A 14,248-nucleotide genomic window follows, 5' to 3' on the forward strand; every position below is an offset into this window, starting at 1 on the left:
AGTTGCTGACTGGGGCTGAACCGTGGCACAAAGAAAAGACAAATGACTGCTGTGACTTAACATGAGATTTGCTGTTGTTGTGGGATAATTTTTGATTTGTTGCTCTAGTTTGGGACATTTTCTGACCTGCAGTAACTGATGTTTTTTTAAATCCAATTTCCAAACATGAAACAATATGGTAATTTGCTATTGTTGAAGGGTGTTTGCTGCTTATCAATCTAAAAATAAAGCACATAAGATCTATCATTGCCTTGATTCTCATAGTTTCTCATTCTCATTAGCGTTGATGCTACCTCCACTTGAAAACAAGACAACATATTTTCTTGATTGAATTTAATTTATGACCCAGCTATGCTCACTTTAAGCTTAGTCAAGTTCTTTCACTGCAGTCACATACCATTACTGTCACACACAGCTGCTTCTTTCCTAAGTGAGTTCATTTGCAAGATTTTATGGAGCACTTTTTCCTACATAGTTTAAAACACTTGGAAAATGAAAAAGGTATAGGCTAATCTTTTTTAAATAGTGCTTGTCAGAAATCATCAATGTCCTAGCTAGCATATCTACATCTGCTTAGCAGTCTTGTATTGAAAGTTATTTGCTGAAAATATGCCTTTGCTGAAATAAAAACTAGCAGCAAATCAAAACATCAGCTGCATCAATAAATGCTCCTTGGGTCCTGGAATGAGTTTCTGGTAAAGGGGAATGACAGAGAGAGCGCATGTACTAGCCCTGCCACAAATATGCTGATGTTCACAGCTTCACTTCACCTGGAGAGGGAAAAACCTCCTGCTGTGAGTGATTTAGTGCCTAGGGCAAAACTCTTTCTAGCCCAATGAATATTTAATTTCTTACACAGTGTGAATCAACGGTAGCAGGAGAAAGTGTCTCCTAAACAAACTCCCAGTATGAATCAGATGGAGCAAGGATTTGAACTTGTCTCCAATGCCCTAAAAGGGTGCCTTGACAAGCGAGTTATTATATTGGAGTTGGTAGGGACCGGAGATAGGTTTTGCCTTCCATTTCTGGATAAGGAAGGAAAAATAGTAAAAGAAGCGTTAATATTAACATGTCAGAGTTAAAAAGGTGTACGCTGCAGCTCCTCTGTTGCAGTATTATAGGACAGGACTGGAAAAAAAAAAGGATGGTATGTCTATGTGTATCTGACCTCTTGAAGAATGTGGAAGAGCAGAATGGAGAAGGGCTGATTGCGAAGTAGAAGCTGTGACTGAAGTAATGAAACTGTGAGTTTGCAACAACACCATGAGAAGTGAGAGCATGTGCAATACTACCTATGCTTTGAAGGAAGGGGCTGAAACCCCAGAGTTCTCCTCTTCCCCAGGGTAATTGGCTCCTTGCTCCGAACAAGGGGGGGAGAGCTAGCAGTATTTTTCCTTTTCTCTTGGGTTCCTTGGTTTGTTTTAGATTGAAGTAAATAAATAAAAACCTGTGGAAGGAGTGGTGAGACACTTGTGTTTCTGCTGGGCTTGCTTGGACTTAGAAAGCAAAATGAAAGCAAGGATCATCTAAGCTATGGCTTGTATCAGGAATAGTGTGGCCAGCAGGACCAGGGAGGTGATAGTGCCCCTGTACTCGGCACTGGTGAGGCCACACCTTGAGTACTGTGATCAGTTTTGGGCCCCTCACTACAAGAAGGACATTGAGTTGCTGGATCGTGTCCAGAGAAGGGCAATGAAGTTGGTGAAGGGTCTAGAGAACAAGTCTTATGAGGAGCAGCTGAGGGAACTGGGGTTGTTTAGTCTGGAGAAGAGGAGGCTGAGGGGAGACCTTATCGCTCTCTACAACTACCTGAAAGGAACTTGTAGTGAGGCGGCGGTCGGTCTCTTCTCCCTAGTAACAAGCGATAGGACGAGAGGAAATGGCTTCAAGCTGCACCAGGGGAAGTTTAGGTTGGATATTAGGAAAAACTTCTTCACCGAAAGGGTTGTCAGGCATTGGAACAGGCTGCCCAGGGAGGTGGTGGAGTCTCCATCCCTGGAGGTATTTAAAAGAAGGGTAGATGTGGTGCTTGAGGATATGGTTTAGTGGTGGACTTGGCAGTGACAGGTTAGCAGTTGGACTCGATGATCTTAAGGGTCTTTTCCAACCTTAACGATTCTATGATGAAGTTTAATGGAATGAGGGACCAGGCTGGCCTCCCAGCCAGCTGCCTTGCAGAGTCAGTGTCTCACAGCTAGATCTGCTATAATAAGCCCTACTGTTGCTGTACGCTTCTGTGGGAGAACTTATCTTGGGCCGCATATCTCCGGGACACAGGGATCTACCCACCCTTGGGACAGTGATGCACAGACATCAATATGATGGATACAAAATGTCCATTTATTTAACTGCATCACACGCTTATATAGCTCTTGCGCTTCCTGTTCCTGCCACTCCTATGGGGAGGAGTCTATCTTTCCATCACATCCAGTGATCTTCCGGTCGCCGATCCCTGTCTATTCCCCTACACCCTACAAGCCCTGCTTCTTTGGAGGATGATCTATAGATTTAAATCACTCAAGACTTCAGTGTAAATAAGGAATGTTTGGTGAAGACAATTAATTAGCTCCAAAAACATATGAGGTGCAATCATATGGTGAGCCGAACTGCTTATGCAGAAAATAGCAAAACCCTAAATAGCGTTTAAAAGCAAGCCTGAGTAAAACTGTTTTGGGGTTTCTCACTTTCCAAAATGCATACAGTAAAGACTAGTTAATGCAAGAATTAACCAATATATACTGTTGATAAAGTAAGGACAAAAGTCAAAAACTGATTTGCACTGGCCTGTTGAAAATGCCTAGCAGTACTGGTGGACACCCCAAGTTAGCACTCCTTTGCTCATAAGCCAGCTGGCCCTCTTTGAGCAGGGTCACTCTCCCGAATGGTGTGCCAGGGAGCATCCCATGAGCAAGGTGCTACCAGCTCTGGAATGCCACACTCCCAACACTCTGTTTTCCCAGTTGTCAGCTCTGTTTATAAATTGTCCATTTATAGCAAATCCAGCACCTGCTATGGACACCTCAAGCTGCCAAGTGCTTGAGTATATCTCAGAAAAAGAGCCACTCCGCACTTTAACCTGTTATGCTCAACCTTTTCTCAACTGTTTGGTTAAAGCTGCTTCCCAGGATTCCTGACAACAAGTTTAGGCTATTGTGAACAAACTGAATAAGCCTTTACAATTATTTTTGGGTAGACCTAAGATGTATAGTATTCCCTTTCAGAATATTAGGATATCCACTAGACCTTGAACATACCACCCTCTGTAAACATACTACTTTTATGCTTTACATAGCACTTAAAGATTAAGTCAGGCTGATAATTCAAAAAAATTGAAATACAAAAAAAATCCTACTGAATCTTTTACTGTTCAGTGCAACTGATTTGCAATTTTGATATTACCAAAATATGATTATTATTCATTAATAACGCCCAGGTGGAAAATATCAGATGCCTGGCTTTGCTCAAGCTCATTCACCTCTTCCTTTAACCAACCTCCTTCACCCTAAAGGTGCTCAAACAGCAAGGGCCAAACACTCAGTTACACAGCAAGAGAAAACACAGAAGGGATCTGTCAGCCCCATTGCTCAGCTGTCCCAAGCATAGCCCAAAACACAGGCTGTCTGTGCAGGGGCGAGCACAACCCAGCTCCTGCTACAAAAGCAAAGCAACCCCGAGGAAAACTGTAGCTGCCAGTCTGCAAAGACAGAGATCCCAGAGTTGCTAATAACCGCTGAGGGGGCAGTTGGGGCTGGTGCATCTTCAGCTGAAGGCGGGCTTTTGGGAGGATGCATGATGCAAGGGCTCCTCGGTTTTGGAATTCACTCCTCCTCCCCTGTGGCCAGAAAGAGCTCCAAATTCTTGACCTTCAGTCATAGTATAATCAGCCCGTTTATTAGTCTGGGCTTTCGAGGAGGCTTCAGATGTACAAGGGGTGACTGGGCTCAGAGACTAATGATTTTTTGTCAGTGGTTGCTTTTCACTGGGTTAGTGATCTGCTTCCACATTTCTTGCATTTTTATCGGTTGTATATGGAATAACTTGAGGCTGTCAGAGTATGAAACGGGTTTTCTTCATGTAGCCAAGTCAAAATTCATACAGAGGTGAATGAATGTCCTTGAATGCTATAGATTTCTCATTCTCTCTAGACTGTTCATCTCATTTGCTCCAGCGCAAAGTTGGTACAAAATACTACTGAATAGAAATTCTCCAACAATAGTAGCCTTCTCTCCAGGTCAGGATGATTGCACAACTCATCAGTGACCCTACAAGCACTGTGGTGCTGCCTTGCAGCTGGACTATGCTCACTTAAGAACGGTCTTCCTGCCATGAACAAGGTGGTCTGTCTTCAGGGAGGTTGGCATCCAGTGATGCTGAAGAGTGACAGTCTAGAAACACTTCATTCATCTGTGAAGCTCACTGCCCCAAGATTAAAGGAGGTCAAGTGCTCTAGAGGACTCCAAATGGATTAGCTTATGTACTGCTCCTGCAAACTTCTACTTGTACTTCACATTCGCAGATAACAGCAGAGAACCCTTCACATTACTTCACATTACACATTACCTTCACATTACAAGGTAATTTCTAAGCACTTAGAGAGGTCTAAAAATGCATTACTTTTTTTGAGTATGGATTAGTTGTCCATAGAGATTATACAGATCTAAATTTGCACTCTGCTACCAAATATAGGAAAAGGGAACCTCTGAAGCCCAAGAACAGCTAAGAATAATCATCAGTAAAGAGATGAAGTCACATGGATAGGAAGCAATACTCACATTGCAGCTTTAGGAGACTATCAAACTGAAATAAGAGGCCAGAATGTTTTCACTTCATCAGCAATACTTAGGTTTACTAGCGTACTTACAGTATTACCATGCCTGTGGACCATTTCAGATGAACTGCCTTCTTTTCTTTTGTTTTAGCATTGGAGATTAAAATTCCTTTCTCAATGAAATCCTGAAATAACACTACATATAGACATACAATGGTATTAAATCCTAGTCATCTGTAAAGTAGTTCAGAAAATGCCCATTGTGGTGTACTGATACAGGTAAAAATGTTTACAAGAGCTTAGAAACCACATCTAAACCTATTTTCAAATTAGCTCTCAAATGCACACTAGCATTTGCTCCCAGATCTTCAGAAGAGCTTGAAAAGTTATATGTCAGGAGAGTTTTGGGGATGAGGCCATCAGCTCCACTATGAGAGCAGTTAGGTGCTTAGTGAGCACTTCTGGAAGTGCTTTCCAGTTGTGTTTGAGGGCTGAGTATCAGAAAGCATGACTGACACTAAAAATTTGGCCCACTGCATAGGGAAAACAGAAAATATGGTGACTGTCAAAGAGTACGTGTAAGCATCAAGCAACACATCTTTATATAGAGTACTGTAAACATTCACTTTTCTGGAAATCATTTTATTTGAATGGATTCATAATGGAAGTATGTAGAGGAAATCATCACATTTACCTGGACATTGGTGAATTGTGTCCAATGGGTATCCAGTGAGAGAGAACAAATAACTGTTGCAGACTTGAGCACATACACATTTTCAAGGTTAAGCTCCTCCAGTGTGTTTAGATATTTGAGAGGGCACAGTTGTCACATTCTACTGACATGACAGATAGATACCTATACGCATGCCACATAGCTTGTGCAGGCATGTAGTCCTTAAAAGAAGCTGCAGCTTTTGGATACATTACTTTTGTTTAGGATCTTGGATGAGAGCCTAACCTTTGGGTCACTGAGTCGATAATGCACAGAAGATATTTTCCTGTATTTGGTAACAACAGTTTTCCTCACAAACCTATGATAATGCCTATGAAAATGGAAGAGATACAGAATCACAGAATGGTTAGGGTTGGAAGGGACCTCTGGAGATCATCTTGCCAAACCTCTCTACTTGAGCAGGGACACCTAGAGCAGGGGGCACAGGACTGTGTCAAGGCGGGTTTTTAATGTCTCCCGGGAAGGAGACTCCACAACCAACCTGGGCAGCCTGTTCCACTGCTCTGTCACACTCACAGTAAAGAAGTCTTTTCTCATATTGAGGTGGAACTTCCTGTGTTCCAGCTTGTACCTACTGCCCCTTGTACGGTCATTGGGCACTACCGAAGAGAGTCCAGTCCCATCATCCTGACACCCACCCTTTAGATATTTATAGGTATTGACAAGATTCCCCCCTCAGTCTTCTCCAAGCTAAACAAACCCAAGGCTCTCAGCCTTTCCTCATAAGGGAGATGCTCCAGTCTCCTGATCATCTTGGGAGCTCTCTGCTGGACTTGCTCAAGCAGTTCCGCATCCTTCTTAAACTGTGGGGCCCACAACTGGACACAGTACACCAGATGTGGCCTCACTAGGGCAGAGTAGAGGGGGAGGATAACCTCTCTCAATCTGCTGGCCACACTCCTTTTAATGCAGGGTAGGATACCGTTGGCCGCCTTGGCCACAAGGGCACATTGCTGGCTCATGGTCAGCTTGCTGTCCACCAGCACTCCCAGGTCCTTCTCAACAGAGCCGCTTTCCAGTAGTTCAGCCCCCAGCCTGTACCGGTGCATGGGGTTGTTCCTCCCCAGGTGCAGGACTTTGCACTTGCTTTTGTTGAATTTCATGAGGTTCCCCTCTGCCCAGGTCTCCAGCCTGTCCAGGTCTCACTGGATGGCAGCACAGCCTTCTGGTGTATCAGCCACTCCTCCCAGCTTGGTATAATCAGCGAACTTGCTGAGGTTACACTCTATCCCATCATCCAGGTCACTGATGACTATATGAAACAGGACTGGACCCAGCACAGACCCCTGGGGAACACCGCTAGTTATGGGCCTCCGGCCAGACTCTGCCCCATTGATACAGAAAATAACTTTTTTTTCAAATTATTCAGCTTTCTGGCTAGTCACAAATGGTCAGAAGGCCCTCTTCTTGGAGTGAAGTATTGTAGCTAAGTCCTCCACAGAGTTCTAAAAATGCTGTAGCTATAAAATGGCTCTTAGTGAGCCCTAGTTAGTTACTTGTGGGAAAAGGAAAACAGCGTTATGTCCCACAGCACGGTAAGCAAAGTATATTTCATTTTCAAGTAGACTACTACAAAAGCAAATGCTAAAATTGCTATATGAAAACCTCAGGGTATTCACCAAAACATTTTCTGACTTTTTTTTGTGAAAATGGTTGTGGTTTTATTCCCTTCATATATATGGGATGCTTGTTTCCTAGGATGCCTTCCTTGGGGGTGAGTCTTTGGGATGGGAGTAGATTTTAAAATTAGGCTTATTTATTTATTTATTCTGGCTAGGTACATGACTGGCACTTGACTGCATTGTTTCCTCTGATAGTAAGTAATCAACAGTTTCCTTTCTCGTATAACATTTCAATCTTTGTTTGGCGGTAGTTTGAACATATCAGCATTAGCAATTGTAAGCATACCCTGAAATAAACACACTGAAGTGCAACATACTTCTTGGTCTGCTTTTAATTCCAATTAAGGGTTTAGTAGTGTCGTGGTTTAGCCCCAGTCAGCAACCAAGCACCATGCAGCCGCTCGCTCACTCCACCCTGGTGGGACAGGGGAGAGAATTGGAAGAGTAAAAGGGAGGAAACTCATGGGTTGAGATAAAGACAGTTTAATAGGTAAAGCAAAAGCTGGGCACAGAAGCAAAGCAAAACAAGGAATTCATTCACTACTTCCCATGGGCAGGCAGGTGTTCAGCCATCTCCAGGAAAGCAGGGCTCCATCACGCGTAACAGTTACTTGGGAAGACAAACGCCATTACTCCAAACGTCCCCCCCTTCCTCTTTCTTCCCCAGCTTTATATACTGAGCATGATGTTATATGGTATGGAATATCCCATTGGTCAGTTTGGGTCAGCTGTCCTGGCTGTGTCCCCTCCCAGCTTCTTGTGCACCCGGCAGAGCACAGGGAGCTGAAAAAGTCCTTGACCAGCGTAAGTGCTACTTAGCAACAACTAAAACAACTCCACATTATCACCGCTGTCTCCAGCACAAATCCAAAACATAACCCCATACTAGCTACTACGAAGAAATTTAACTCTATCCCAGCTGAAACCAGGACAAGTAGAAACTCTCCTAGAAGGTAACATAACATCAAGCAAACTATTTTAATGCTGCAAAGACAAACAAACTCTCAGGCAAAGCTAAACACAGCTCACTGTAAATTACAGGGCAGTCTTTCCCAGAGTACGAAAGGATATAAGTAGACTAAACTGACTCTCTCCACTCTCACAAATGAGGAAAAACATGTGACAGAGAGAAGTCACTTATCTAATCCTGAAATAAAGACCCACGGTAATGTTGTTATGATTACAGTTGTGGATGTCCTTGGTAGTACTTCTCTGGTTTATGCATTAGCGTATGCCCATCCTTGCAGACAGATCTCAGATGTGCAAGCAAAGGGGACAGCAATCTCCCTTATAAAGAAATCTGACATCAAAGACTAGAAAATATGAAAAATTAAGGAGTGTCATGGTTTTAGCTGGGATAGAGTTAATTTTCTTCACTCTAGCTGGCATAGTGCTGTGCTTTGGACTTAGTATGAAAACAATGTTGATAACACACCGATGTTTTGGTTGTTGCTGTGTAGCGCTTGTACTAGTCAAGGACATTTCTAGCTTCCCATGCTCTGCCGGGTGCACAAGAAGCCGGGAGGGGAGGGGGGCACAGCTAAGAGAGCGGATTCAAACTGACCAAAGGGATATTCCATATCATGTAACGTCATGCCCAGTATGCTACCTGGGAGGGGCTGGCCGGGGGAGGGAGGGAGGAATCGCGGCTCGGGGACGGGCAGCGTCGGTCGGCGGGTGGTGAGCGGTTGTATCGTTTGTATTTCTGGTTTTTCCCTTTTACCCTTTTCCTTTGTATTATATTATCATTATTATCATAAGCATTATTATTATAATTTACTATTTTATTGTAATTATTAAACTGTTCTTACCTCAACCCACAAGGGGGTTTTTTGTGCTTTTGCTCTTCCCATTCTTTCCCCATCCCACAGGGGTGGGGTGAGCGAGCGAGCGGCTGTGTGGTGTTTAGTTGCCGACTGGGGCTGAACCACGACAGTCACCAGAGAGAAGAGATCAGCACCTGCCCCTCCTCCTCCCCTTGTGAGGAAGCTGTAGACCCCGATGAGGTCTCCCCTTAGTCTCCTCTTCTCCAGGCTGAACAAACCAAGTGATTTTAGACGCTCCTCACACAGCTTCCCCTCTAAACCCTTCACCAACTTTGTGGCCTTCCTCTGGACACTCTCTAGTAGCTTTATATCTTTAATTATACTGTGGCGCTCAAAACTGCACACAGCACTTGAGGTGAGGCCACATCACTGCAGAGTACAGCGGGACAATCACCTCCCTAGACCAGCTAGCAATACAGTGCTTGATGCACCCCAGGACATGGTTAGCCCTCTTGCCTGCCAGGGCACACTGGCTCATGTTCAACTTGCTGTTGACCAGAACCCCCAGGTCCCTCTCTGCAGAGCTGCTCTCCAGCCTCTCGTTCCCCAGTCTGTATGTACATCCAGGGTTGCTGTGCCCCATGTGTAAAATCTGGTACTTGCCCTTATTAAACTTCATATGGTTGGTGATTGCTCAGCTCTCCAGTCTGTCCAGATCCCTCTGCAGGTCCTCTCTGCCCTCGAGAGTGCCAACAGCTCCTCCCAGTTTTGTGTCATAGGCAAACTTACTTAGCATTCCTTCCAGTCCTGCATCCAAGTCATTAGCAGAGACATTAAAGAGTACTGGCCCTAAGATGGATCCTTGCGGTACCCTGCTAGTGACTGGCTGCCAGCATGATATAACCCCATTTAATATAACCCTTTGAGCCCAACTTATCAGCCAATTGCTCACCCACTGCATTATGTGTTTATCCAGCTGTATGCTGCACATTTTGTCCAGGAGGATACTGTGAATGACAGTATCAAAAGCTTTACTGAAATCCAAAGAGATTACATCGACTGGCTTCCCTTGGTCAACTAGGTGGGTAACCTTGTCATAGAAGGATATTAAGTGTGTTTGGCAGGACCTACCCCTCGTGAACCCATGCTGGCTAGGACCAATGACTGCATTGTCTTTCAGGTGTTTTTCAATAACTCCTAGAATAATCTTCTCCATAATTTTACCAAGCACAAAAGTGAGACTGACGGGCCTATAGTTACTGGGGTCATCCCTGTTGCTCTTCTTGAAGACTGGGACATTTGCCGGCTTCCAGTCAACTGGGACCTCTCCAAATTCCCAAGAGCATTGAAAAATCATTGAGAGAGTTCTTGCTATGACATCAGCCAGCTCTTTTAAGTACCCTTGGATGAATCCCATCAGGCCCCATCGACTTATAGGGATCTAGCTGGATCAGCAAGTTCTGCACAGTTTCAGGGTTTATTGTTCCCACAGTCATGGTTTTCTAGCCCAGGGCTCTGGGGGTCCCTGAGCCCACCATCAATGTCGAAAACCGAGGCAAAGAATACATTAAGTGCCTCTGCCTTGTCTATATCCTTGTTTGTGAGGTGATAATGCTCATCAAGCAACAGGCCAATGTTATTTCTGGCTTGCCTTTTGCCATTAATATATTTTAAAAAGCCTTTCTTATTTCCTTCACAGTACTGGCCAGCTTCAACTCTAATTGAACTTTGGCTGCACATATTTCCTCCCTGCAGTGACGAACAGCATCCCTATATTCCTCCCATGTTACCTGACCTTGCTTCCACTGGCCATATACTTTCTTTTTTCTCCTTATTTCTAGAAGAATATCCCTGGTCAGCCCAGATAGCCTTCTGCTTCATCTGCTTGACTTCTTACACTTTGGAATTGCCTGCTCCTGCACTCTTAGGAGGTGGCACTTAAATAGTGACCAGCACTGACAGAACCCAGCACCTTCAAAAGCTTTTTCCCAGGGGGCCTTACTAAGCAGTTCCCTGAGCAACCTGAAGTCTGCTCTCCTCATATCCAGAGTTGAGGTATTTCTGGCAGTTTTCCTCCTGTCACCATAGAATTTAAACTTGACTGCTTCATGGTCGCTGTGGCCAAGACGGCCACCGATCTCCACTTCACCTATGGGGCCCTCTCTGTTAAAAAGCAACAGTAGCTATGTAATATTGTATGTCATCTCTTCTGTGGTTGCTGTATGCCGTATCAATTATACCACAGTAGGAATCTTCCAATTCATGGAGAATGAACTTTGATTAGACCTAGCAAAGTGCAGCAGTGATGGAACAAGGTCTGACTTCAGCATGCAACAATCAAACACCACACACCCCATCTTTCCTGCCCTGAAAGATGGTTACGATAGATGGAACCCAAAGTCATGGACTAAATTAACTCAATGGACATTTTGTGGACATGCTAAAGACATTTTAGAGGGCAGTCCATAGACTAAGGGAATGGTATCTGTGTATTCTATCAAAGGATGGGAAGGTGCATGGTGGTTAATGAGGTTGTATTGGATAGTGTGGGACCTCAGCATGTTGTAAATGGTATGGAATAAGGGGTGAATACTGTCATGGTTTCAGCTGGGATAGAGTTAATTTTCTTCACTCTAGCTGGCATAGTGCTGTGTATTGGATTTAGTATGAGAATACTATTGATAACACACTGAGGTTTTAGTTGTTGATAAGTAGTGCTTATACTAGTCTGTTTTTTCCCTTTTACCCTTTTCCTTTTTATTATATTATCATTATTATTATCATAGTCATTATTACAATTATTATTTTATTGTAATTATTAAACTGTGCTTATCTCAACCCACAAGGGTTTTTTTTGTGCTTTTGCTCTTCTGATTCTCTCCCCCATCCCACAGGGGTGGGAGAGTGAGCGAGCAGCTGCGTGGTGTTCAGTTGCCAACTGAGGCTGAACCACGACAGCCCATTTTGGCGCCCAACCTGGGGCACGAAGGGTTTGAGATAATAACAGTTGCTGGTCACCGCATTGATTCATCTCTTCTCAATATTAGTTTGTCCAGTCTTTACCATGCCGATTGTAAAGTACATGTTAAAAATTGCTGTTGGTTTTTGCAGTTTGCTGTGCTCTGCAGCGATTGGTGATGTTTTGCCTAGGAGATATGTTATTAAAACACTGGCCTTGACCGTTATCAGTTATTTAGGTCTTGCATGGAAGCCATTACTGTACTTCAGCTACCACCTCATGGAGACAACTAGCAATTATACCTCCTCCTCTGAGAGGTTTTTTATGGAGGAAATACAGAATGGCACCGTAGCTACCATCTCATATAATGTCTCCTCCTTCATTACAACAACTTTTCAGTATCTTGAACATCCTTGTGTAGTTAAGATATATCTGTTGGTATTCCTTTGGCAGACGGTGTCAGTTCTGTCTAAGGTTAGTAAGCAAGTGTCGTGGTTCAGCCTCAGCTGGCAACTGAACACCACGCAGCCGCTCGCTCACCCCCCCCACCCCTGTGGGATGGGGAAGAGAATCGGACGAGCAAAAGAACTTGTGGGTTGAGATAAGCACAGTTTAATGATTACAATAAAATAATAATGATAAATGATTATGATAATAATGACAATAATGTTAATATAATAAAAGGGAAAAGGAAGGGAAAGGGAAAACAGGGGGAAAAACTGCAGAAACACGAACAATACAACCGCTCACCACCCGCTGACCGACGCTGCCCGTCCCCGAGCCGCGATTGCTGCTTCCCTCCCCCGGCCAGCCCCTCCCAGGTAGCATACTGGGCATGACGTTACATGATATGGAATATCCCTTTGGTCAGTTTGAATCCGCTCTCTTAGCTGTGCCCCCTCCCCTCCCGGCTTCTTGTGCACCCAGCAGAGCATGGGAGGCTAGACAGGTCCTTGACTAGTATAAGCGCTACCCAGCAACAGCCTAAACATCTGTGTGTTATCTCAACAGGTTTTTTTTTCCATGCTAATTTCAAAGCACAGCACTATACCAGCTAGAGTGAAGAAAATTAACTCTATCCCAGCTGAAACCATGACAGTATCCACCCCTTATTCCATATCATTGACATCATGCTCAGGTCCCATACTATTCAGTACAAATTCAATAATCCCTATCCATCTTCTCATCCTTTAACAATATATATATATACAGATTTTCATTTATTATTCCACTAGTTTATGGAACACCCCTGTAGAATGCCTGTGAAATGTCCATTGAGTTCATTTAGTCCATGACTTTGGATTTCATCTCTTGTAAGGGTCCTTCGGAGCGGCGGTGTGCGTGGGGTCAGATTGTTGCATGTCAGTCCTTGTTCCATCACCGCTGCACTGGTAGTTCTTGTTCTCTCACTGCTGCACTTTGCTCGGTTCCATTGAAAGTTCATTTGCTATTATCATTAATTGGGAGATTCCCACCATGATAACATTCCATTGATGCAACCATAGTAGTGATGACATACAACATTATATAGCAATTAACAGCATATTATTCAGTTCATTGGCTGTTTTCACCCAAAATTAAATCCCCTTGAGGCACACATCGGACTCCTCCATCCTCCCGCATCACCCACCAAGTGCACCCAGGTCCTCGAGCAAACGCAATCCCACGAGTGGGTTTGCCTCTGCTGGAAGCAGGAATAACCCAGACTGTCTTGCCCAGCATATTTTTTATGTGCACTACAGGGACTCTATCCCCTTCCACAGTACGTAAGGATTCTGATTGGGCAGGGCCAGCTCACCTGGCAGATCCCCTCGTGTTGACTAACCAGGTGGCTTTTGCTAAATGTGTATCCCAGAGTTTAAATGTTCCACCCCCGCATTGCTCTCAGTGTCATCTTTAATAGTCCACTGTATCTTTCGATTTTCCCAGAGGCTGGTGCGTGATGGGGATGTGATATACCCAGTCAATGCCGTGCTCTTAGGCCCAGGTGTCTATGAGGTTATTTCGGAAATGAGTCCCATTCTCTGACTCAATTCTCTCTGGGGTGCCATGTCGCCACAGGACTTGTTTTTCGAGACCCAGGATAGTGTTCCGGGCACTGGCGTGGGGGACAGGATATGTTTCCAGCCAGCCGGTGGTTGCTTCTACCATGGTGAGAACATGGCGCTTACCTTGGCGGGTCTGTGGGAGTGTGATATAGTCAATTTGCCAGGCCTCCCCATATTTATATTTCAGCCATCGTCCCCCATACCACAGAGGCTTTACCCGCTTCGCTTGCTTGATTGCAGCACATGTTTCACATTTGTGGATAACCTGCGCAATAACGTCCATGGTCAAGTCCACCCCTCGATCATGAGCCCACCTGTATGTTGCATCTCTCCCTTGATGGCCTGAGGTGTC

The sequence above is a fragment of the Phalacrocorax carbo genome (genome assembly GCF_963921805.1).
Source record: "Phalacrocorax carbo chromosome W unlocalized genomic scaffold, bPhaCar2.1 SUPER_W_unloc_4, whole genome shotgun sequence".
Taxonomy (NCBI): domain Eukaryota; kingdom Metazoa; phylum Chordata; class Aves; order Suliformes; family Phalacrocoracidae; genus Phalacrocorax; species Phalacrocorax carbo.